At 50.4% G+C, this 22,583-nt stretch overlaps 1 protein-coding gene across 1 annotated transcript in view; it reads right to left on the bottom strand.

Moving 5' to 3' along the window:
* The window catches only part of LOC139240805 (calcitonin gene-related peptide type 1 receptor-like), a 457,522-nt gene that overhangs the window by 251,386 nt on the left and 183,553 nt on the right, over positions 1-22,583 (bottom strand). The gene's annotated exons all lie outside the window — the stretch shown is intronic.

Here is a 22,583-nt window from a genome sequence, read left to right as displayed (position 1 = left end):
ACCCACTATACCCAGTTCCAGAGTGTGAAAGGACAGCGTGATAACTCACTGTACCCAGTCCCAGAGTGTGGAAGGACAGTGTGATAACCCACTGTACCCAGTCCCAGAGTGTGAAAGAACAGTGTGATACCCCACCCAGTCCCAGAGTGTGAAAGGACAGTGTGATAACCCACTGTAAACAGTACCAGAGTGTGAAAGGACAGTGTGATAACCCACTGGACTACCAAATCCCTGAGTGTGAAAGGACAGTGTGATAACCCACTGTCCCCAGTCCCAGAGTGTGAAAGGACAGTGTGATAACCCACTGTACCCAGTGCCAGAGTGTGAAAGGACAGGGTGATAACCCACTGCATCCAGTCCCAGAGTGTGAAAGGACAGTGTGATAACCCACTGTACCCAGTCCCAGAGTGTGAAAGGACAGTGTGAAAACCCACTGTACCACCCAGTCCAGAGTTTGAAGGGACAGTGTGATAACCCACTGTACCCAGTCCCAGAGTGTGAAAGGACAGTGTGAAAACCCACTGTACCACCCAGTCCAGAGTGTGAAGGGACAGTGTGATAACTTACTCTACCCAGCCCCAGAGTGTGAAAGGACAGTTTGATATCCGACTGTACCCAGTCCCAGAGTGTGAAATGACAGTGTGATAACCCACTGCATCCAGTCCCAGAGTGTGAAAGGACAGTGTGATAACCCACTGTACCCAGTCCCAGAGTGTGAAAGGACAGTGTGAAAACCCACTGTACCACCCAGTCCAGAGTTTGAAGGGACAGTGTGATAACTTACTGTACCCAGCCCCAGAGTGTGAAAGGACAGTGTGATAACACACTGTACCCAATCCCAGAGTGTGAAAGGACAGTATGAAATTCCACTGTACCTAGTTCCAGAGTATGATAGGACAGAGTGATAATCCCCTATACCACCCAGTCCCAGAGTGTGAAAGGAGGTGTGATAACCCACTGTACCACCCAGTCCCAGAGTGTGAAAGGACAGGGTGATAACCCACTTTACGCAGTCCCAGAGTGTGAAAGGACAGTGTGATAACCCACTGTATGCAGTCCCAGAGCGTGAAAGGACAGTGTGATATCCCACTGTATGCAGTCCCAGTGTGTGAAAGGAGAGTGTGATAACCCACTGCACCCAGTCCCAGAGTGTGAAAGGACAGTGTGAAAACCCACTGTACCACCCAGTCCAGAGTTTGAATGGACAGTGTGATAACTTACTGTACCCAGCCCCAGAGTGTGAAAGGACAGTGTGATAACCCACTGTACCCAATCCCAGAGTGTGAAAGTACAGTGTGATAACCACGCAATGTACCACCCAGTCCGAGAGTGTGAAAGGACAGTGTGATAACCCACTGTACCAACCAGTACCAGAGCATGAAAGGACTGTGAGATAACCCACTGTACCCAGTTCCAGAGTGTGAAAGGACAGCGTGATAACTCACTGTACCCAGTCCCAGAGTGTGGAAGGAAAGTGTGATAACCCACTGTACCCAGTCCCAGAGTGTGAAAGGACAGTGTGATAACCCATTGTACCACTCAGTCCCAGAGTGTGAAAGGACAGTGTGATAACCCACTGTATCCAGTCCCAGAGTGTGAAAGGACAGTGTGATAACCCACTGTACCCAGTCGCAGAGTGTGAAAGGACAGTGTGATAACCCATTGTACCACTCAGTCCCAGAGTGTGAAAGGACAGTGTGATAACCCACTGTATCCCGTCCCAGAGTGTGAAAGGACAGTGTGATAACCCACTGTACCCAGTCCCAGACAGTGAAAGGACAGTGATAACCCCCTGTACCACTCAGTCCCAGAGTGTGAAAGGACAGTGTGATAATACACTGTACCCAGTCCCAGAGTGTGAAGGGACAGTGTAATAACCCACTGTATCCAGTCCCAGAGTGTGAAAGGACAGTGTGATAACACACGGTACCCAGTCCCAGAGTGTGAAAGGACAGTGTGATAACCCACTGTATCCCGTCCCAGAGTGTGAAAGGACAGTGTGATAACCCACTGTACCCAGTCGCAGAGTGTGAAAGGACAGTGTGATAACCCATTGTACCACTCAGTCGCAGAGTGTGAAAGGACAGTGTGATAACCCACTGTATACAGTCCCAGAGTGTGAAAGGACAGTGTGATAACCCACTTTACCCAGTGCCAGACTGTTAAAGGACAGTGTGATAACCCACTGTACCCAGTCCCAGAGTGTGAAAGGACAGTGTGATAACCCACTGTATCCCGTCCCAGAGTGTGAAAGGACAGTGTGATAACCCACTGCACCCAGTCCCAGAGTGTGAAAGGACAGTGTGAAAACCCACTGTACCCAACCCAGAGTGTGAAAGGACAGTGTGAAAACCCACTGTACCCAGTCCCAGAGTGTGAAAGGACAGTGTGATATCCCACTGTATGCAGTCCCAGTGTGTGAAAGGAGAGTGTGATAACCCACTGCACCCAGTCCCAGAGTTTGAAAGGACAGTTTGATATCCGACTGTACCCAGTCCCAGAGTGTGAAAGGACAGTGTGATAACCCCCCGTACCACCCAGTCCCAGAGTGTGAAAGGACAGGGTGATAACCCACTTCATCCAGTCCCAGAGTGTGAAAGGACAGTGTGATAACCCACTGTACCCAGTCCCAGAGTGTGAAAGGACAGTGTGAAAAGCCACTGTACCACCCAGTCCAGAGTTTGAAGGGGCAGTGTGATAACCCACTGTACCCAGTCCCAGAGTGTGAAAGGACAGTGTGAAAACCCACTGTACCACCCAGTCCAGAGTGTGAAGGGACAGTGTGATAACTTACTCTACCCAGCCCCAGAGTGTGAAAGGACAGTTTGATATCCGACTGTACCCAGTCCCAGAGTGTGAAATGACAGTGTGATAACCCCCCGTACCACCCAGTCCCAGAGTGTGAAAGGACAGGGTGATAACCCACTGCATCCAGTCCCAGAGTGTGAAAGGACAGTGTGATAACCCACTGTACCCAGTCCCAGAGTGTGAAAGGACAGTGTGAAAACCCACTGTACCACCCAGTCCAGAGTTTGAAGGGACAGTGTGATAACTTACTGTACCCAGCCCCAGAGTGTGAAAGGACAGTGTGATAACACACTGTACCCAATCCCAGAGTGTGAAAGGACAGTATGAAATTCCACTGTACCTAGTTCCAGAGTATGATAGGACAGAGTGATAATCCCCTGTACCACCCAGTCCCAGAGTGTGAAAGGAGGTGTGATAACCCACTGTACCACCCAGTCCCAGAGTGTGAAAGGACAGGGTGATAACCCACTTTACGCAGTCCCAGAGTGTGAAAGGACAGTGTGATAACCCACTGTACGCAGTCCCAGAGCGTGAAAGGACAGTGTGATATCCCACTGTATGCAGTCCCAGTGTGTGAAAGGAGAGTGTGATAACCCACTGCACCCAGTCCCAGAGTGTGAAAGGACAGTGTGAAAACCCACTGTACCACCCAGTCCAGAGTTTGAATGGACAGTGTGATAACTTACTGTACCCAGCCCCAGAGTGTGAAAGGACAGTGTGATAACCCACTGTACCCAATCCCAGAGTGTGAAAGTACAGTGTGATAACCACGCAATGTACCACCCAGTCCGAGAGTGTGAAAGGACAGTGTGATAACCCACTGTACCAACCAGTACCAGAGCATGAAAGGACTGTGAGATAACCCACTGTACCCAGTTCCAGAGTGTGAAAGGACAGCGTGATAACTCACTGTACCCAGTCCCAGAGTGTGGAAGGACAGTGTGATAACCCACTGTACCCAGTCCCAGAGGGTGAAAGAACAGTGTGATAACCCACTGTACCCAGTGCCAGAGTGTGAAAGGACAGTGTGATAACCCACTGTAAACAGTACCAGAGTGTGAAAGGACAGTGTGATAACCCACTGGACCACCAAATCCCTGAGTGTGAAAGGACAGTGTGATAACCCACTGTCCCCAGTCCCAGAGTGTGAAAGGACAGTGTGATAACCCACTGTACCCAGTGCCAGAGTGTGAAAGGACAGGGTGATAACCCACTGCATCCAGTCCCAGAGTGTGAAAGGACAGTGTGATAACCCACTGTACCCAGTCCCAGAGTGTGAAAGGACAGTGTGAAAACCCACTGTACCACCCAGTCCAGAGTTTGACGGGGCAGTGTGATAACCCACTGTACCCAGTCCCAGAGTGTGAAAGGACAGTGTGATAACACACTGTACCCAATCCCAGAGTGTGAAAGGACAGTATGAAAATCCACTGTACCTAGTTCCAGAGTATGATAGGACAGAGTGATAATCCCCTGTACCACCCAGTCCCAGAGTGTGAAAGGAGGTGTGATAACCCACTGTACCACCCAGTCCCAGAGTGTGAAAGGACAGGGTGATAACCCACTTTACGCAGTCCCGGAGTGTGAAAGGACAGTGTGATAACCCACTGTACGCAGTCCCAGAGCGTGAAAGGACAGTGTGATATCCCACTGTATGCAGTCCCAGTGTGTGAAAGGAGAGTGTGATAACCCACTGCACCCAGTCCCAGAGTGTGAAAGGACAGTGTGAAAACCCACTGTACCACCCAGTCCAGAGTTTGAAGGGACAGTGTGATAACTTACTGTACCCAGCCCCAGAGTGTGAAAGGACAGTGTGATAACACACTGTACCCAATCCCAGAGTGTGAAAGGACAGTGTGATAACCCGCTGTACCCAATCCCAGAGTGTGAAAGTACAGTGTGATAACCACCCAATGTACCACCCTGTCCCAGAGTGTGAAAGGACAGTGTGATAACCCATTGTACCACCCAGTCCGAGAGTGTGAAAGGACAGTGTGATAACCCACTGTACCAACCAGTTCCAGAGCATGAAAGGACTGTGTGATAACCCACTGTACCCAGTTCCAGAGTGTGAAAGTACAGCGTGATAACTCACTGTACCCAGTCCCAGAGTGTGGAAGGACAGTGTGATAACCCACTGTACTCAGTCCCAGAGTGTGAAAGGACAGTGTGATAACCCACTGTACCACGCAGTCCGAGAGTGTGAAAGGACAGTCAGATAAGCCACTGTACCACCCAGTCGCAGAGTGTGAAAGGACAGTGTGATAACCCACTGTAGCCAGTCCCAGAGTGTGAAAGGACAGTGTGATAACCCACTGTACGCAGTCCCACAGTGTGAAAGGACAGTGTGATAACCCACTGTACGCAGTCCCACAGTGTGAAAGAACAGTGTGATACCCCACCCAGTCCCAGAGTGTGAAAGGAGAGTGTGATAACCCACTGTAAACAGTACCAGAGTGTGAAAGGACAGTGTGATAACCCACTGGACCACCAAATCCCTGAGTGTGAAAGGACAGTGTGATAACCCACTGTCCCCAGTCCCAGAGTGTGAAAGGACAGTGTGATAACCCACTGTACCCAGTGCCAGAGTGTGAAAGGACAGGGTGATAACCCACTGCATCCAGTCCCAGAGTGTGAAAGGACAGTGTGATAACCCACTGCATCCAGTCCCAGAGTGTGAAAGGACAGTGTGATAACCCACTGTACCCAGTCCCAGAGTGTGAAAGGACAGTGTGAAAACCCACTGTACCACCCAGTCCAGAGTTTGAAGGGACAGTGTGATAACCCACTGTACCCAGTCCCAGAGTGTGAAAGGACAGTGTGATAACCCACTGTACCACCCAGTCCCAGAGTGTGAAAGGACAGGGTGATAACCCACTGTACGCAGTCCCAGAGCGTGAAAGGACAGTGTGATATCCCACTGTATGCAGTCCCAGTGTGTGAAAGGAGAGTGTGATAACCCACTGCACCCAGTCCCAGAGTGTGAAAGGACAGTTTGATATCCGACTGTACCCAGTCCCAGAGTGTGAAAGGACAGTGTGATAACCCCCCGTACCACCCAGTCCCAGAGTGTGAAAGGACAGGGTGATAACCCACTGCATCCAATCCCAGAGTGTGAAAGGACAGTGTGATAACCCACTGTACCCAGTCCCAGAGTGTGAAAGGACAGTGTGAAAACCCACTGTACCACCCAGTCCAGAGTGTGAAGGGACAGTGTGATAACTTACTCTACCCAGCCCCAGAGTGTGAAAGGACTGTGTGATAACCCACTGTACCACCCAGTCCCAGAGTGTGAAAGGACAGTGTGATAACCCACTGTACCACCTATTCCCAGAGTGTGATAGGACAGGGTGATAACCCACTGTACGCAGTCCCAGAGCGTGAAAGGACAGTGTGATATCCCACTGTATGCAGTCCCAGTGTGTGAAAGGAGAGTGTGATAACCCACTGCACCCAGTTCCAGAGTGTGAAAGGACAGTTTGATATCCGACTGTACCCAGTCCCAGAGTGTGAAAGGACAGTGTGATAACCCCCCGTACCACCCAGTCCCAGAGTGTGAAAGGACAGGGTGATAACCCACTGCATCCAGTCCCAGAGTGTGAAAGGACAGTGTGATAACCCACTGTACCCAGAACCAGAGTGTGAAAGGACAGTGTGAAAACCCACTGTACCACCCAGTCCAGAGTTTGAAGGGACAGTGTGATAACTTACTGTACCCAGCCCCAGAGTGTGAAAGGACAGTGTGATAACACAATGTACCCAATCGCAGAGTGTGAAAGGACAGTGTGAAAATCCACTGTACCTAGTTCCAGAGTGTGATAGGACAGAGTGATAATCCCCTGTACCACCCAGTCCCAGAGTGTGAAAGGACAGTGTGATAACCCACTGTAGCCAGTCGCAGAGTGTGAAAGGACAGTGTGATAACCCACTGTACCCAGTCCCAGGGTGTGAAAGGACAGTGTGATTACCCACTGTACCCAGTCCCAGAGTGTGAAAGGACAGTGTGAAAACCCACTGTACCACCCAGTCCAGAGTGTGAAAGGACAGGGTGATAACACACTTTACGCAGTCCCAGAGTGTGAAAGGACAGTGAGATAACCCACTGTACGCAGTCCCAGGGTGTGAAGGGACAGTGTGATAACCCACTGTACAGAGCCCCAGAGTGTGAAAGGACAGTGTGATAACACACTGTACCCAATCCCAGAGTGTGAAAGGACAGTATGAAAATCCACTGTACCTAGTTCCAGAGTGTGAAAGCACAGTGTGATAACCCACTGTACCACCCAGTCCCAGAGTGTGAAAGGACAGGGTGATAACACACTTTACGCAGTCCCAGAGTGTGAAAGGGCAATGTGATAACCCACTGTATCCCGTCCCAGAGTGTGAAAGGACAGTGTGATACCCCACCCAGTCCCAGAGTGTGAAAGGACAGTGTGATAACCCACTGTACCACCGAGTCCCAGAGTGTGAAAGGACAGTGTGATAACACACTGTACCCAGTCCCAGAGTGTGAAAGGGCAATGTGATAACCCACTGTATCCCGTCCCAGAGTGTGAAAGGACAGTGTGATAAACGACTGTACCCAGTCCCAGAGTGTGAAAGGACAGTGATAACCCCCTGTACCACTCAGTCCCAGAGTGTGAAAGGACAGTGTGATAATACACTGTACCCAGTCCCAGAGTGTGAAGGGACAGTGTAATAACCCACTGTATCCAGTCCCAGAGTGTGAAAGGACAGTGTGATAACACACTGTACCCAGTCCCAGAGTGTGAAAGGACAGTGTGATAACCCACTGTATCCCGTCCCAGAGTGTGAAAGGACAGTGTGATAACCCACTGTACCCAGTCGCAGAGTGTGAAAGGACAGGGTGATAACCCATTGTACCACTCAGTCCCAGAGTGTGAAAGGACAGTGTGATAACCCACTGTACACAGTCCCAGAGTGCGAAAGGACAGTGTGATAACCCACTGTACCCAGTCCCAGAGTGTGAAAGGGCAGTGTGATAACCCACTGTATCCAGTCCCAGAGTGTGAAAGGACAGTGTGATAACACACTGTACCCAGTCCCAGAGTGTGAAAGGACAGTGTGGTAACCCACTGTATCCCGTCCCAGAGTGTGAAAGGACAGTGTGATAACCCACTGCACCCAGTCCCAGAGTGTGAAAGGACAGTGTGAAAACCCACTGTACCCAGTCCCAGAGTGTGAAAGGACAGTGTGAAAACCCATTGTACCACCCAGTCCAGAGTGTGAAGGGACAGTGTGATAACTTACTCTACCCAGCCCCAGAGTGTGAAAGGACTGTGTGATAACCCACTGTACCCAGTCCCAGAGTGTGAAAGGTCAGGGTGATCACCCACTGTACGCAGTCCCAGAGCGTGAAAGGACAGTGTGATATCCCACTGTATGCAGTCCCAGTGTGTGAAAGGAGAGTGTGATAACCCACTGCACCCAGTCCCAGAGTGTGAAAGGACAGTGTGAAAACCCACTGTACCCAGTCCCAGAGTGTGAAAGGACAGTGTGAAAACCCACTGTACCACCCAGTCCAGAGTTTGAAGGGACAGTGTGATAACCCACTGTACCCAGTCCCAGAGTGTGAAAGGACAGTGTGATAACCCACTGTACCACCCAGTCCCAGAGTGTGAAAGGACAGGGTGATAACCCACTGTACGCAGTCCCAGAGCGTGAAAGGACAGTGTGATATCCCACTGTATGCAGTCCCAGTGTGTGAAAGGAGAGTGTGATAACCCACTGCACCCAGTCCCAGAGTGTGAAAGGACAGTTTGATATCCGACTGTACCCAGTCCCAGAGTGTGAAAGGACAGTGTGATAACCCCCCGTACCACCCAGTCCCAGAGTGTGAAAGGACAGGGTGATAACCCACTGCATCCAATCCCAGAGTGTGAAAGGACAGTGTGATAACCCACTGTACCCAGTCCCAGAGTGTGAAAGGACAGTGTGAAAACCCACTGTACCACCCAGTCCAGAGTGTGAAGGGACAGTGTGATAACTTACTCTACCCAGCCCCAGAGTGTGAAAGGACTGTGTGATAACCCACTGTACCACCCAGTCCCAGAGTGTGAAAGGACAGTGTGATAACCCACTGTACCACCTATTCCCAGAGTGTGATAGGACAGGGTGATAACCCACTGTACGCAGTCCCAGAGCGTGAAAGGACAGTGTGATATCCCACTGTATGCAGTCCCAGTGTGTGAAAGGAGAGTGTGATAACCCACTGCACCCAGTTCCAGAGTGTGAAAGGACAGTTTGATATCCGACTGTACCCAGTCCCAGAGTGTGAAAGGACAGTGTGATAACCCCCCGTACCACCCAGTCCCAGAGTGTGAAAGGACAGGGTGATAACCCACTGCATCCAGTCCCAGAGTGTGAAAGGACAGTGTGATAACCCACTGTACCCAGTACCAGAGTGTGAAAGGACAGTGTGAAAACCCACTGTACCACCCAGTCCAGAGTTTGAAGGGACAGTGTGATAACTTACTGTACCCAGCCCCAGAGTGTGAAAGGACAGTGTGATAACACAATGTACCCAATCGCAGAGTGTGAAAGGACAGTGTGAAAATCCACTGTACCTAGTTCCAGAGTGTGATAGGACAGAGTGATAATCCCCTGTACCACCCAGTCCCAGAGTGTGAAAGGACAGTGTGATAACCCACTGTAGCCAGTCGCAGAGTGTGAAAGGACAGTGTGATAACCCACTGTACCCAGTCCCAGGGTGTGAAAGGACAGTGTGATTACCCACTGTACCCAGTCCCAGAGTGTGAAAGGACAGTGTGAAAACCCACTGTACCACCCAGTCCAGAGTGTGAAAGGACAGGGTGATAACACACTTTACGCAGTCCCAGAGTGTGAAAGGACAGTGAGATAACCCACTGTACGCAGTCCCAGGGTGTGAAGGGACAGTGTGATAACCCACTGTACAGAGCCCCAGAGTGTGAAAGGACAGTGTGATAACACACTGTACCCAATCCCAGAGTGTGAAAGGACAGTATGAAAATCCACTGTACCTAGTTCCAGAGTGTGAAAGCACAGTGTGATAACCCACTGTACCACCCAGTCCCAGAGTGTGAAAGGACAGGGTGATAACACACTTTACGCAGTCCCAGAGTGTGAAAGGGCAATGTGATAACCCACTGTATCCCGTCCCAGAGTGTGAAAGGACAGTGTGATACCCCACCCAGTCCCAGAGTGTGAAAGGACAGTGTGATAACCCACTGTACCACCGAGTCCCAGAGTGTGAAAGGACAGTGTGATAACACACTGTACCCAGTCCCAGAGTGTGAAAGGGCAATGTGATAACCCACTGTATCCCGTCCCAGAGTGTGAAAGGACAGTGTGATAAACGACTGTACCCAGTCCCAGAGTGTGAAAGGACAGTGATAACCCCCTGTACCACTCAGTCCCAGAGTGTGAAAGGACAGTGTGATAATACACTGTACCCAGTCCCAGAGTGTGAAGGGACAGTGTAATAACCCACTGTATCCAGTCCCAGAGTGTGAAAGGACAGTGTGATAACACACTGTACCCAGTCCCAGAGTGTGAAAGGACAGTGTGATAACCCACTGTATCCCGTCCCAGAGTGTGAAAGGACAGTGTGATAACCCACTGTACCCAGTCGCAGAGTGTGAAAGGACAGGGTGATAACCCATTGTACCACTCAGTCCCAGAGTGTGAAAGGACAGTGTGATAACCCACTGTACACAGTCCCAGAGTGCGAAAGGACAGTGTGATAACCCACTGTACCCAGTCCCAGAGTGTGAAAGGGCAGTGTGATAACCCACTGTATCCAGTCCCAGAGTGTGAAAGGACAGTGTGATAACACACTGTACCCAGTCCCAGAGTGTGAAAGGACAGTGTGGTAACCCACTGTATCCCGTCCCAGAGTGTGAAAGGACAGTGTGATAACCCACTGCACCCAGTCCCAGAGTGTGAAAGGACAGTGTGAAAACCCACTGTACCCAGTCCCAGAGTGTGAAAGGACAGTGTGAAAACCCATTGTACCACCCAGTCCAGAGTGTGAAGGGACAGTGTGATAACTTACTCTACCCAGCCCCAGAGTGTGAAAGGACTGTGTGATAACCCACTGTACCCAGTCCCAGAGTGTGAAAGGTCAGGGTGATCACCCACTGTACGCAGTCCCAGAGCGTGAAAGGACAGTGTGATATCCCACTGTATGCAGTCCCAGTGTGTGAAAGGAGAGTGTGATAACCCACTGCACCCAGTCCCAGAGTGTGAAAGGACAGTTTGATATCCGACTGTACCCAGTCCCAGAGTGTGAAAGGACAGTGTGATAACCCCCCGTACCACCCAGTCCCAGAGTGCGAAAGGACAGGGTGATAACCCACTGCATCCAATCCCAGAGTGTGAAAGGACAGTGTGATAACCCACTGTACCCAGTCCCAGAGTGTGAAAGGACAGTGTGAAAACCCACTGTACCACCCAGTCCAGAGTGTGAAGGGACAGTGATAACTTACTCTACCCAGCCCCAGAGTGTGAAAGGACTGTGTGATAACCCACTGTACCACCCAGTCCCAGAGTGTGAAAGGACAGTGTGATAACCCACTGTACCACCTATTCCCAGAGTGTGATAGGACAGGGTGATAACCCACTGTACGCAGTCCCAGAGCGTGAAAGGACAGTGTGATATCCCACTGTATGCAGTCCCAGTGTGTGAAAGGAGAGTGTGATAACCCACTGCACCCAGTTCCAGAGTGTGAAAGGACAGTTTGATATCCGACTGTACCCAGTCCCAGAGTGTGAAAGGACAGTGTGATAACCCACTGCATCCAGTCCCAGAGTGTGAAAGGACAGTGTGATAACCCACTGTACCCAGCACCAGAGTGTGAAAGGACAGTGTGATAACCCACTGTACCCAGTCCCAGAGTGCGAAAGGACAGTGTGATAACCCACTGTACCCAGTCCCAGAGTGTGAAAGGGCAGTGTGATAACCCACTGTATCCAGTCCCAGAGTGTGAAAGGACAGTGTGATAATCCCCTGTACCACCCAGTCCCAGAGTGTGAAAGGACAGTGTGATAACCCACTGTAGCCAGTCGCAGAGTGTGAAAGGACAGTGTGATAACCCACTGTACCCAGTCCCAGGGTGTGAAAGGACAGTGTGATTACCCACTGTACCCAGTCCCAGAGTGTGAAAGGACAGTGTGAAAACCCACTGTACCACCCAGTCCAGAATGTGAAGGGACAGTGTGATAACTCACTGTACCCAATCCCAGAGTGTGAAAGGACAGTATGAAAATCCACTGTACCTAGTTCCAGAGTGTGAAAGGACAGTGTGATAACCCACTGTACAGAGCCCCAGAGTGTGAAAGGACAGTGTGATAACACACTGTACCCAATCCCAGAGTGTGAAAGGACAGTATGAAAATCCACTGTACCTAGTTCCAGAGTGTGAAAGGACAGTGTGATAACCCACTGTACCACCCAGTCCCAGAGTGTGAAAGGACAGTGTGATAACACACTGTACCCAGTCCCAGAGTGTGAAAGGGCAGTGTGATAACCCACTGTATCCCGTCCCAGAGTGTGAAAGGACAGTGTGATAACCGACTGCACCCAGTCCCAGAGTGTGAAAGGACAGTGATAACCCCCTGTACCACTCAGTCCCAGAGTGTGAAAGGACAGTGTGATAATACACTGTACCCAGTCCCAGAGTGTGAAGGGACAGTGTAATAACCCACTGTATCCAGTCCCAGAGTGTGAAAGGACAGTGTGATAACCCACTGTATCCCGTCCCAGAGTGTGAAAGGACAGTGTGATAACCCACTGTACCCAGTCGCAGAGTGTGAAAGGACAGGGTGATAACCCATTGTGCCACTCAGTCCCAGAGTGTGAAAGGACAGTGTGATAACCCACTGTATACAGTCCCAGAGTGTGAAAGGACAGTGTGATAACCCACTGTACCCAGTCCCAGAGTGTTAAAGGACAGTGTGATAACCCACTGTACCCAGTCCCAGAGTGCGAAAGGACAGTGTGATAACCCACTGTACCCAGTCCCAGAGTGTGAAAGGACAGTGTGGTAACCCACTGTAACCCGTCCCAGAGTGTGAAAGGACAGTGTGATAACCCACTGCACCCAGTCCCAGAGTGTGAAAGGACAGTGTGAAAACCCACTGTACCCAGTCCCAGAGTGTGAAAGGACAGTGTGATAACCCACTGTACCCAGTCCCAGAGTGCGAAAGGACAGTGTGATAACCCACTGTACCCAGTCCCAGAGTGTGAAAGGACAGTGTGATAACACACTGTACCCAGTCCCAGAGTGTGAAAGGACAGTGTGGTAACCCACTGTAACCCGTCCCAGAGTGTGAACGGACAGTGTGATAACCCACTGCACCACTCAGTCCCAGAGTGTGAAAGGACAGTGTGATAACCCACTGTACCACCCAGTTCCAGAGTGTGAAAGGACAGTGTGATATCCCACTGCATGCAGTCCCAGTGTGTGAAAGGAGAGTGTGATAACCCACTGCACCCAGTCCCAGAGTGTGAAAGGACAGTTTGATATCCGACTGTACCCAGTCCCAGAGTGTGAAAGGACAGTGTGATAACCCCCCGTACCACCCAGTCCCAGAGTGTGAAAGGACAGGGTGATAACCCACTGCATCCAGTCCCAGAGTGTGAAAGGACAGTGTGATAACCCACTGTACCCAGTCCCAGAGTGTGAAAGGACAGTATGATAACCCACTGTACCACCCAGTCCAGAGTTTGAAGGGACAGTGTGATAACTTACTGTACCCAGCCCCAGAGTGTGAAAGGACAGTGTGATAACACCCTGTATCCAATCCCAGAGTGTGAAAGGACAGTATGAAAATCCACTGTACCTAGTTCCAGAGTGTGATAGGACAGAGTGATAATCCCCTGTACCACCCAGTCCCAGAGTGTGAAAGGAGGTGTGATAACCCACTGTACCACCCAGTCCCAGAGTGTGAAAGGACAGTGTGATAACCCACTGTAAACAGTACCAGAGTGTGAAAGGACAGTGTGATAACCCACTGGACCACCAAATCCCTGAGTGTGAAAGGACAGTGTGATAACCCACTGTCCCCAGTCCCAGAGTGTGAAAGGACAGTGTGCTAACCCACTGTACCCAGTGCCAGAGTGTGAAAGGACAGGGTGATAACCCACTGCATCCAGTCCCAGAGTGTGAAAGGACAGTGTGATAACCCACTGTACCCAGTCCCAGGGTGTGAAAGGACAGTGTGATTACCCACTGTACCCAGTCCCAGAGTGTGAAAGGACAGTGTGAAAACCCACTGTACCACCCAGTCCAGAATGTGAAGGGACAGTGTGATAACCCACTGTACAGAGCCCCAGAGTGTGAAAGGACAGTGTGATAACACACTGTACCCAATCCCAGAGTGTGAAAGGACAGTATGAAAATCCACTGTACCTTGTTCCAGAGTGTGAAAGCACAGTGTGATAACCCACTGTACCAACCAGTCGCAGAGTGTGAAAGGACAGGGTGATAACCCACTTTACGCAGTCCCAGAGTGTGAAAGGACAGTGTGATAACCCACTGTACGCAGTCCCAGAGCGTGAAAGGACAGTGTGATATCCCACTGTATGCAGTCCCAGTGTGTGAAAGGAGAGTGTGATAACCCACTGCACCCAGTCCCAGAGTGTGAAAGGACAGTGTGATAACCCACTGTGCCACCCAGTCACAGAATGTGATAGCACAGTGTGAAAACCCAATGTACCACCCAGTCCCAGTGTGTGAAAGTACAGTGTGATAACCCACTGTACCCAGTCGCAGAGTGTGAAAGGACAGTGTGATAACCCAATGTACCACCCTGTCCCAGAGTGTGAAAGGACAGTGTGATAACCCACTGTACCCAGTCCCAGAGTGTGAAAGGACAGTGTGATAACCCACTGTACCACCCAGTCCCAGAGTGCGAAAGAACAGTCTGATAAGCCACTGTACCACCCAGTCGCAGAGTGTGAAAGGACAGTGTGATAACCCACTGTAGCCAGTCCCAGAGTGTGAAAGGACAGTGTGATAACCCACTGTACGCAGTCCCACAGTGTAAAAGGACAGTGTGATAACCCACTGTACACAGTACCAGAGTGTGAAAGGACAGTGTGATAACCCACTGGACCACCAAATCCCTGAGTGTGAAAGGACAGTGTGATAACCCACTGTCCCCAGTCCCAGAGTGTGACAGGACAGTGTGCTAACCCACTGTACCCAGTGCCAGAGTGTGAAAGGACAGTGTGATAACCCACTGTGCCACCCAGTCCCAGAGTGTGAAAGGAGGTGTGATACCCCACCCAGTCCCAGAGTGTGAAAGGACAGTGCGAAAACCCACTGTACACAGTACCAGAGTGTGAAAGGACAGTGTGACAACCCACTGGACCACCAAATCCCTGAGTGTGAAAGGACAGTGTGATAACCCACTGTCCCCAGTCCCAGAGTGTGAAAGGACAGTGTGCTAACCCACTGTACCCAGTGCCAGAGTGTGAAAGGACAGTGTGATAACCCACTGTGCCACCCAGTCCCAGAGTGTGAAAGGACAGTGTGATACCCCACCCAGTCCCAGAGTGTGAAAGGACAGTGCGAAAACCCACTGTACGCAGTCCCACAGTGTGAAAGGACAGTGTGATACCCCACCCAGTCCCAGAGTGTGAAAGGACAGTGTGATAACCCACTGTACACAGTACCAGAGTGTGAAAGGACAGTGTGATAACCCACTGTGCCACCCAGTCCCAGAGTGTGAAAGGACAGTGTGATACCCCACCCAGTCCCAGAGTGTGAAAGGACAGTGTGATAACCCACTGTACGCAGTCCCACAGTGTGAAAGGACAGTGTGATAACCCACTGTATGCAATCCCACAGTGTGAAAGGACAGTGTGATACCTCACCCAGTCCCAGAGTGTGAAAGGACAGTCTAATAACCCACTGTACCACCCAGTCCCAGAGTGTGGAAGGTCAGTCGAGGAGGTGGGAGCTCTGAGCAGCGCGTGTCCGGGGTCGGCGAGAGGCCTATAAAGGCCAGCGGGAGTTGAGCAGTTCGAGCAGTCAGTCGAGGAGGCCGGAGCTCTGAGCAGCGCATGTCCGGGGTCGGCGAGAGGCCTATAAAGGCCAGCGGGAGTTGAGCAGTTCGAGCAGCCAGTCGAGGAGGTGGGAGCTCTGAGCAGCGCATGTCCGGGGTCGGCGAGAGGCCTATAAAGGCCAGCGGGAGTTGTGAAGTTCGAGCAGCCAGTCGAGGAGGTGGGAGCTCTGAGCAGCGCGTGTCCGGGGTCGGCAAGAGGCCTATAAAGGCCAGCGGGAGTTGAGCAGTTCGAGCAGTCATTCGAGGAGGCGGGAGCTCGGAGCAGCGTGAGTCCGGGGTCGGCAAGAGGCCTATAAAGGCCAGCGGGAGTCGAGCAGCCAGTCGAGGAGGTGGGAGCTCGGAGCAGCGCGAGTCCGGGGTCGGCAAGAGGCCTATAAATGCCAGCGGGAGTTGAGCAGTTCGAGCAGTCAGTCGAGGAGGCGGGAGCTCGGAGCAGCGTGAGTCCGGGGTCGGCAAGAGGCCTATAAAGGCCAGCGGGAGTCGAGCAGCCAGTCGAGGAGGTGGGAGCTCGGAGCAGCGCGAGTCCGGGGTCGGCAAGAGGCCTATAAAGGCCAGCGGGAGTTGAGCAGTTCGAGCAGTCAGTCGAGGAGGTGGGAGCTCTGAGCAGCGCGAGTCCGGGGTCGGCAAGAGGCCTATAAAGGCCAGCGGGAGTCGAGCAGTTCGAGCAGTCAGTCGAGGAGGTGGGAGCTCTGAGTAGCGCGAGTCCGGGGTCGGCAAGAGGCGTACTTGTGCAGCTACAGGGAGAAGGCAAAAAAGAAGTAGAAAGAAACAGAAAGGTGACGTCACAGCCAAGGGGCTAAGTGATTGGCTGGATTGGTGAGTTGTTTTCTTTTTTCTCTTCTATAACAGTCAGTAACTTTTAACATTGTTGCCAATTTAAGTGTATCTAAGGGTTAAGTCATGGCAGGAGAGCTCGATCAGGTGATATGCTCCTCCTGTACCATGTGGGAACTCAGTGACGCTCTCGGTGTCCCTGACGACTACGTGTGCGGGAAGTGTATCCGCCTCCAGCTCCTGACGGACCGCGTTGCGGAATTGGAGTTGAGGGTAGATTCACTCTGGAGCATTCACGATGCTGAGAACGACGTGTGTAGCACGTGTAGCGAGTTGGTCTTTCCGCAGGAGAAGGGTCCACAGCCAGCTAGGGAATGGAAGATCAGCAGGAAGAGTAGTGCAAGGAAGGTAGTGCAGGGGTCCCCTGTGGTCATCCCCCTGCAAAACAGATACACCGCTTTGAGTGCTGTTGGGGGGGGATGACTCATCAGGGGAGGGCAGCAGCAGCCAAGTTCATGGCACCGTGGCTGGCTCTGTTGCACAGGAGGGCAGGAAAATAAGTGGGAGAGCGATAGTGATAGGGGATTCAATTGTGAGGGGAATAGATGGGCGTTTCTGCAGCCGCAACCGAGACTCCTGCATGGTATGTTGTCTCCCTGGTGCAAGGGTCAAGGATGTCTCAGAGCGGGTGCAAGACATTCTAAAAACGGAGGGAGAACAGCCAGTTGTCGTGGTGCACATTGGTACCAACGACATAGGTAAAAAAAAAAGGGATGAGGTCCTACGAAACAAATTTAAGGAGCTAGGAGCTAAATTAAAAAGTAGGACCTCAAAAGTAGTAATCTTGGGATTGCTACCAGTGCCACATGATAGTCAGAGTAGGAATCGCAGGATAGCTCAGATGAATACATGGCTTGAGCAGTAGTGCAGCAGGGAGGGATTCAAATTCCTGGGGCATTGGAACCGGTTCTGGGGGAGGTGGGACCAGTACAAACCGGACGGTCTGCACCTGGGCAGGACCGGAACCAATGTCCTGGGGAGAAAGTTTGCTAGTGCTGTTGGGGAGGAGTTAAACTAATATGGCAGGGGGATGGGAACCAATGCAGGGAAACAGAGGGAAATAAAAAGGAGACAAAAGCAAAAGACAAAAAGGAGATGAGGAAAAGTGGAGGGCAGAGAAACCCAAGGCAAAGAACAAAAAGGGCCACTCTACAGCAAAATTCTAAAAGGACAAAGCATGTTAAAAAAACAAGCCTGAAGGCTTTGTGTCTTAATGCAAGGAGTATCCGTAATAAGGTGGATGAATTAACTGTGCAAATAGATGTTAACAAATATGATGTGATTGGGATTACGGAGACGTGGCTCCAGGATGATCAGGGCTGGGAACTCAACATCCAGGGGTATCCAACATTCAGGAAAGATAGAATAAAAGGAAAAGGAGGTGGGGTAGCATTGCTGGTTAAGGAGGAGATTAATGCAATAGTTAGGAAGGACATTAGTTTGGATGAGGTGGAATCTATATGGGGAGAGCTGCAGAACACCAAAGGTCAAAAAACGTTAGTGGGAGTTGTGTACAGACCTCCAAACAGTAGTAGTAATGTTGGGGAGGACATCAAACAGGAAATTAGGGGTGCATGCAATAAAGGTGCAGCAGTTATAATGGGTGACTTTAATATGCACATAGATTGGGTGAGCCAAACTGGAAGCAATACGGTGGAGGAGGATTTCCTGGAGTGCATAAGGGATGGTTTTCTCGACCAATATGTCGAGGAACCAACTAGGGGGGAGGCCATCTTAGACTGGGTGTAGTGTAATGAGAGAGGATTAATTAGCAATCTCGTTGTGCGAGGCCCCTTGGGGAAGAGTGACCATAATATGGTGGAATTCTGCATTAGGATGGAGAATGAAACAGTTAATTCAGAGACCATGGTCCAGAACTTAAAGAAGGGTAACTTTGAAGGTATGAGGCATGAATTGGCTTGGATAGATTGGCGAATGATACTTAAGGGGTTGACTGTGGATGGGCAATGGCAGACATTTAGAGACCGCATGGAGGAACTACAACAATTATACATCCCTGTCTGGCGTAAAAATAAAAAAGGGAAGGCGACTCAACCGTGGCTATCAAGGGAAATCAGGGATAGTATTAAAGCCAAGGAAGTGGCATACAAATTGGCCAGAAATAGCAGCGAACCTGGGGACTGGGAGAAATTTAGATCTCAGCAGAGGAGGACAAAGGGTTTGATTACGGCAGGGAAAATGGAGTACGAGAAGAAGCTTGCAGGGAACATTAAGATGGATTGCAAAAGTTTCTATAGATATGTGAAGAGAAAAAGGTTAGTAAAGACAAACGTAGGTCCCCTGCAGTCAGAATCAGGGGAAGTCATAACGGGGAACAAAGAAATGGCAGACCAATTGAACAAGTACTTTGGTTCGGTATTCACTAAGGAGGACACAAACAACCTTCCGGATATAAAAGGGGTCAGAGGGTCTAGTAAGGAGGAGGAACTGAGGGAAATCCTTATTAGTCGGGAAATTGTGTTGGGGAAATTGATGGGACTGAAGGCCGATAAATCCCCAGGGCCTGATGGACTGCATCCCAGAGTACTTAAGGAGGTGGCCTTGGAAATAGCGAATGCATTGACAGTCATTTTCCAACATTCCATTGACTCTGGATCAGTTCCTATCGAGTGGAGGGTAGCCAATGTAACCCCACTTTTTAAAAAAGGAGGGAGAGAGAAAACAGGGAATTACAGACCGGTCAGCCTGACCTCAGTCGTGGGTAAAATGATGGAATCAATTATTTAGGATGTCATAGCAGTGCATTTGGAAAGAGGTGACATGATAGGTCCAAGTCAGCATGGATTTGTGAAAGGGAAATCATGCTTGACAAATCTTCTGGAATTTTTTGAGGATGTTTCCAGTAGAGTGGCCAAGGGAGAACCAGTTGATGTGGTATATTTGGACTTTTACAAGGCTTTCAACAAGGTCCCACAAGAGATTAATGTGCAAAGTTAAAGCACATGGGATTGGGGGTAGTGTGCTGACATGGATTGATAGCTGGTTGTCAGACAGGAAGCAAAGAGTAGGAGTAAATGGGTACTTTTTAGAATGGCAGGCAGTGACTAGTGGGGTACCGCAAGGTTCTGTGCTGGGGCCCCAGCTGTTTACATTGTACATTAATGATTTAGACGAGGGGATTAAATGTAGTATCTCCAAATTTGCGGATGACACTAAGTTGGGTGGCAGTGCGAGCTGCGAGGAGGATGCTGTGAGGCTGCAGAGCGAATTGGATAGGTTAGGTGAGTGGGCAAATGCATGGCAGATGAAGTATAATGTGGATAAATGTGAGGTTATCCACTTTGGTGGTAAAAACAGAGACACAGACTATTATCTGAATGGTGACAGATTAGGAAAAGGGGAGGTGCAACGAGACCTGGGTGTCATGGTACATCAGTCATTGAAGGTTGGCATGCAGGTACAGCAGGCGGTTAAGAAAGCAAATGGCATGTTGGCCTTCATAGCGAGGGGATTTGAGTACAGGGGCAGGGAGGTGTTGCTACAGTTGTACAGGGCCCTGGTGAGGCCACACCTGGAGTATTGTGTACAGTTTTGGTCTCCTAACTTGAGGAAGGACATTCTTGCTATTGAGGGAGTGCAGCGAAGGTTCACCAGACTGATCTATCAAGAAAGACTGGATCAACTGGGCTTGTATTCACTGGAGTTCAGAAGAATGAGAGGGGACCTCATAGAAACGTTTAAAATTCTGACGGGTTTAGACAGGTTGGATGCAGGAAGAATGTTCCCAATGTTGGGGAAGTCCAGAACCAGGGGTCACAGTCTCAGGATAAGGGGTAAGCCATTTAGGACTGAGATGAGGAGAAACCTCTTCACCCAGAGAGTGGTGAACCTGTGGAATTCTCTACCACAGAAAGTTGTTGAGGCCAATTCACTAAATATATTCAAAAGGGAGTTCGATGAAGTCCTTACTACTAGGGGGATCAAGTGGTATGGCGAGAAAGCAGGAATGGGGTACTGAAGTTGAATGTTCAGCCATGAACTCATTGAATGGTGGTGCAGGCTAGAAGGGCCGAATGGCCTACTCCTGCACCTATTTTCTATGTTTCTATGTTTCTAACCCGCTGTGCACCGTCCCAGAGCTTGAAAGTACAGTGTGATAACCCACTGCACCACCCAGTCCCAGAGTGTGAAAGGACAGTGTGATAACACACTGTACCCAGTCCCAGAGTGTGAAAGGACAGTGTGATAACCCACTGTATCCCGTCCCAGAGTGTGAAAGGACAGTGTGATAACCCACTGTACCCAGTCCCAGAGTGTGAAAGGACAGTGATAACCCCCTGTACCACTCAGTCCCAGAGTGTGAAAGGACAGTGTGATAATACACTGTACCCAGTCCCAGAGTGTGAAAGGACAGTGTGATAACCCACTGTATCCCGTCCCAGAGTGTGAAAGGACAGTGTGATAACCCACTGTACCCAGTCGCAGAGTGTGAAAGGACAGTGTGATAACCCATTGTACCACTCAGTCCCAGAGTGTGAAAGGACAGTGTGATAACCCACTGTACCCAGTCCCAGAGTGTTAAAGGACAGTGTGATAACCCACTGTACCCAGTCCCAGAGTGCGAAAGGGCAGTGTGATAACCCACTGTATCCTGTCCCAGAGTGTGAAAGGACAGTGTGATAACCCACTGTACCCAGTCCCAGAGTGTGAAAGGACAGTGATAACCCCCTGTACCACTCAGTCCCAGAGTGTGAAAGGACAGTGTGATAATACACTGTACCCAGTCCCAGAGTGTGAAAGGACAGTGTGATAACCCACTGTATCCCGTCCCAGAGTGTGAAAGGACAGTGTGATAACCCACTGTACCCAGTCGCAGAGTGTGAAAGGACAGTGTGATAACCCATTGTACCACTCAGTCCCAGAGTGTGAAAGGACAGTGTGCAAACCCACTGTACCCAGTCCCAGAGTGTTAAAGGACAGTGTGATAACCCACTGTACCCAGTCCCAGAGTGTGAAAGGGCAGTGTGATAACCCACTGTATCCAGTCCCAGAGTGTGAAAGGACAGTGTGATAACACACTGTACCCAGTTCCAGAGTGTGAAAGGACAGTGTGATAACCCACTGTATCCCGTCCCAGAGTGTGAAAGGACAGTGTGATAACCCACTGTACCCAGTCCCAGAGTGTGAAAGGACAGTGATAACCCCCTGTACCACTCAGTCCCAGAGTGTGAAAGGACAGTGTGATAATACACTGTACCCAGTCCCAGAGTGTGAAAGGACAGTGTGATAACCCACTGTATCCCGTCCCAGAGTGTGAAAGGACAGTGTGATAACCCACTGTACCCAGTCGCAGAGTGTGAAAGGACAGTGTGATAACCCATTGTACCACTCAGTCCCAGAGTGTGAAAGGACAGTGTGATAACCCACTGTACCCAGTCCCAGAGTGTTAAAGGACAGTGTGATAACCCACTGTACCCAGTCCCAGAGTGTGAAAGGGCAGTGTGATAACCCACTGTATCCAGTCCCAGAGTGTGAAAGGACAGTGTGATAACACACTGTACCCAGTCCCAGAGTGTGAAAGGACAGTGTGATAACCCACTGTATCCCGTCCCAGAGTGTGAAAGGACAGTGTGATAACCCACTGCACCAGTCCCAGAGTGTGAAAGGACAGTGTGAAAACCCACTGTACCCAATCCCAGAGTGTGAAAGGACAGTGTGAAAACCCACTGTACCCAGTCCCAGAGTGTGAAAGGACAGTGTGATAGCCCACTCTACCCAGTCCCAGAGTGTGACAGGACAGTGTGATAATCCACTGAATGAATGTCTCTCCTATAATATATTTACAAAGACATACTGTATTCAAATAACAGATCTCAACGATGGTGTTCGCTGTTGTGAGGTTGATT

This window comes from Pristiophorus japonicus, chromosome X (assembly GCF_044704955.1).
Source record: "Pristiophorus japonicus isolate sPriJap1 chromosome X, sPriJap1.hap1, whole genome shotgun sequence".
NCBI lineage: Eukaryota > Metazoa > Chordata > Chondrichthyes > Pristiophoridae > Pristiophorus > Pristiophorus japonicus.
The sequence above is the reverse complement of the archived record's forward strand: the minus strand, read 5'-3'. Positions and strand labels throughout refer to the sequence as shown.